The 3778-nt window shown below is 41.0% G+C and overlaps 1 long non-coding RNA gene across 1 annotated transcript; it reads left to right on the top strand.

Annotated features, from left to right (window-relative positions):
• The first annotated feature begins 764 nt into the window (after positions 1–764).
• Positions 765–3317, top strand: LOC149917553 (uncharacterized). The gene is made up of 3 exons (XR_016467534.1): positions 765–1188; positions 1872–2032; positions 3200–3317. It is a non-coding gene; the product is annotated as an uncharacterized LOC149917553 (long non-coding RNA).
• The last annotated feature ends 461 nt before the right edge of the window (positions 3318–3778 follow it).

Here is a 3778-nt window from a genome sequence, read left to right as displayed (position 1 = left end):
TATATACAATGACTTTTTAGCTGATGAAAGCCATTTGCCTTGAACAGTTAGACTAAAAAAAATATCGTTATATTCTACAGTAACAATAGTTGGCTTTGTAACAGCTCTCTGGTGGAACAAAAACAAGAGATTTGCTTTGAAAATAAACCTCCATGAACTTGGATCGACAACAAGGGACGTGAAGGTTTACTGCAAAAACAAGAAATGCATTTCATGCTGTTAAGCTTTGATCATATGTTAGTTTCTCACAAGGAGAGTAGTATTTAAACATGGCAATTTTGATCCTTTGTAGTGACTGATGGTCTGATTACAGAGGGAAGGGGAGACGGGGGAGCACAGCAGAGCAGATTATCAAAGCACAGGTCCTCTGGTTGGACCTCTGAGGATTCTCCTTATTCATTGAAGACCAACTCAAGTCAAAAAGCTGGCACTGCACAACGGTATCTATATAACATTCATTTAGTAAACAAATTGGAAGATGCTGTTATTTTTTTCTCACTGATATCTCTGAAGATCAAACTGGATTTTGAAAAAGGAGCCCTCATTTTTTCTGTTCTTGCCACATCACCTTTCTCTTAGGGCTCTGGAGCTGCTAACAGCAGCTGAGAGGAGACACAAGGACACATACACTCCAAGTGGGTTGGCCAGTTCCTGGGCCAGCTCTTCAGCACCAGCCCCAGGGTTCCGCTTTCTAGAAAAAAAGAAATAATAATATTGAGTCTTCTCTGGCTATAGCGGTGGTTGAGACTAGGTTTGCTGTGTCCTAAGGTGATGCATAGGGTCTTGGCAAGGGTGAAGCATGCCTTTAATCCTTGGCTGTGTTATCAATATGATTGTAATAGGCTACAAACAGCACATTTAGTGACATCTCCAACATGAAACATTCTTGTGCTGGATTCTAGGAGGGAAATGCTTTACAGCATGATAAGACTCTGGACAACTATACTGAGACAAAAAAAAGAGTGCAGTGTCGAACAAGACTTGACCAAATGACTCTCATTGGGCTGGAACTCTGCCCTCTGTGTTTTGTGCTTCTAATTTTGGTTCTGGAACCCACGTGAAGGTGGTGAAGACCCAGGAATATGAGGCTAACCCTCATAACCCTAGGAGCCAAGATCTATTTCAAAGTCCTTGTTTGTACCATCTGAATGAATTCAAGCAAGTGCAGATTCCTAAAGCAATACAAAGGTATGCAATAAAAGCCCTGGGCATCTTGTCTTCAGGTGCAGCCTGAAGACATCTTTCTGTGCAGCCTATTGGCATCTCAGAGTGTAATCAAAGATCTGTTACCCTTTTCAAAAGTCTTCTTTTAAATTTACAAGTAGGCTTAGAGCACGACTTAAAATGTGAGTTAAAAAGATATTAGAGAGAGAATTATTATCTGGAGGCAGCATTCAGATTACAGTAATAATGAGATAAAAGTTTCTTAGGTTTCTTCTGTCCTGCATCTGCAGCTGTGGTCGGGTCTTCAGGAGGTGGCTAAAAGAAAAGCACTTTAGCTGAGCTCTTCTCTGTATGAAGCTATTCAAAAGAACATAATAGAGTCACAACAAATGAATGGAAGAGGAGAATATTCTGTTCTGCAGCTATGGAGTGTGCATAATGAGCCTTCATACCATAGAGGCTTAAAGAGGTCACAGCTCATCTGAATGTCACTGAGACACTAATGTACTGTTTCTGAAACTTCTTTTGTAGAGCAGTACTGTACACTGCTGCTAATATCAGTGAGCCACACTAACTATGAGAGTAAAACTATGTCTGTTCATGGTAGGCTACTGGGTGAATTTCAGAAAGAAGGCAGTAGCCCCTACTAAGAGGACTGGGCCTTATAAATACCTTCCTTTCACTTTGACACCATCATTGTCTTTCAGGTGTTGTTATCCCATGTGATTTCAGGATCTACTGCAACATCTGCACAGTGATGACTGACAACACAGAATAAACATAACTGCAATTTCTGGAGGCAACCTGCACTTTTTCCTTTTGTTTGTGGTTAAGACAGCCATTGGAAAGCTTCATCTCTGACTACATGGTAATTGCACATCAATGATCTGGCACTGAGGCGGTTGGTACCACAGACTGTATGTTTGGTTGGATGCAAGGCACAAATGGAGGGAACAATTCTTGCAGGGGCTGTCAGAGGCATGACATTTCCCTTAGAGACAACGCATTTTCCTCTTAGGCATATATTTCTTCTACCCTTCAACAAATAATTCAGGCCTTCTTGTTTAAGATAATAGTTACAGACAGGTTTTAGTACCTTTTTTTTTTTTCCCTCATCAATTAATAAAACTCACTGTGTGTGGAGCTTTATCTATTTAGACAAGGAAAATGTTCCTTCTATTCTTGCATGTGAAGAAGGAAAGTACCTGATAAACTTAATGTATTTTAACAAATTCAAGAGTATGACTGAAGACAGAGTTTAGACTCCTTCCTTGTGTGATTATTCTTAATCATGCATGACTGGCTTGGTAATTCATTTCAAACCTTCTGTCAACATTTTTTTTTTCAATGAAAGTGGTTAAATTGATTAATGGAATTTTGTTTGCTGAAATCAAAATGCAAAGTCAGGTATTCAAAAGCTATTTTATACCTAGAAAGATATTGCTTTTCATCTTTTTGTTTTGCCATTATACTTTTAAAATGAGAAACAGAGACATGGCCAAATAATGTGCTGACCATTTTTAGTGTATGTTTCTTCTATATGTTGTGTGAAACACCACAGACCACACCCATCTCCTCAAGAACCTCTCCTTAATACCTGCAGTAAGCCCAACGACAATTGCAACCACTCTTACTTATCCATGCAAATACATTTCTCCAATCATTTTCAACACTACCAAGTCTTTTTGCCTACCTCCAAGAGCACTCATCATGACAGGTCAAGAACATTCCCAAAGCAGCCACTATCATGGCGATAATTTACACAAGAGGTAAGGAATGACTCCAGGAGCTTAGACCCACCCACAGGTAACGCCAGCTCTGGTTCCTCTGCATTGCCTTTGTGAAGGGTAGCACAGCTCTGAGTACCTGGTCACAGCTGTGAGCTGTGAGAAACACCTGGGGTAAGAATCATCTTGCGACAGCATGAGCTAATCTGCCAACAGGCCTTCTAAACAGAGAGGATAATTGCTGGGCACATAATGGGGTATTTTCCCTGGAGGAGAGATGCTGATCAGGGTTTCTCCTCTCTGTGCAGCCCCTAGGTTCTACAGAGCAGGAAGGAGGAGCCTCTCTTGGACCCTTATTCTGCTCCACCCTGGCTGAATTGCCAGACAAACTGCAAAGATGTGTCTGCATGAAAGGGAGTCTGGCAGAGTGAAACCATGTGAGCTTCATTTCCTTCTGGAAGCAGTCTCAGCAAGAAGTATATAGACCCTTCTATTTGTGTATTTTAATGTATTTTATTTTATTTTATTTTTTAGAGGGATTTCTTCTTGCAGATAGTAGAAGCCTACAGAGAAACTTCTCTCTTGGACTCCTCTTCACATTTTAGGCATTTAAGTGCATATTTAAGTCTTACTATAAAAGGGCATAAGTGATGGATTGAACTAGAACCTTAGGACTCAAGTGTGATCAGACACTTCACCACAAGAGCAGCTCTGAAGGTGTTTGCCTCTGCTTGAGCAAAGGCAAAGTGCCTCTCCCCGTGTGCAGAAGCCCATCAATACCCAGGGAAAAATCATCCTGCTCACAAGACTGCGCACAAGGCTGCTGCTTGTTCAGGAACACAAAGGCAGTTGCCACAAATGCCAGGGTCATGCAAGCAGTTTGCATT

The sequence above is a fragment of the Phasianus colchicus genome, chromosome 6 (genome assembly GCF_987193195.1).
Source record: "Phasianus colchicus chromosome 6, bPhaCol1.hap1.1, whole genome shotgun sequence".
Classification (NCBI taxonomy): domain Eukaryota; kingdom Metazoa; phylum Chordata; class Aves; order Galliformes; family Phasianidae; genus Phasianus; species Phasianus colchicus.
The sequence above is the reverse complement of the archived record's forward strand: the minus strand, read 5'-3'. Positions and strand labels throughout refer to the sequence as shown.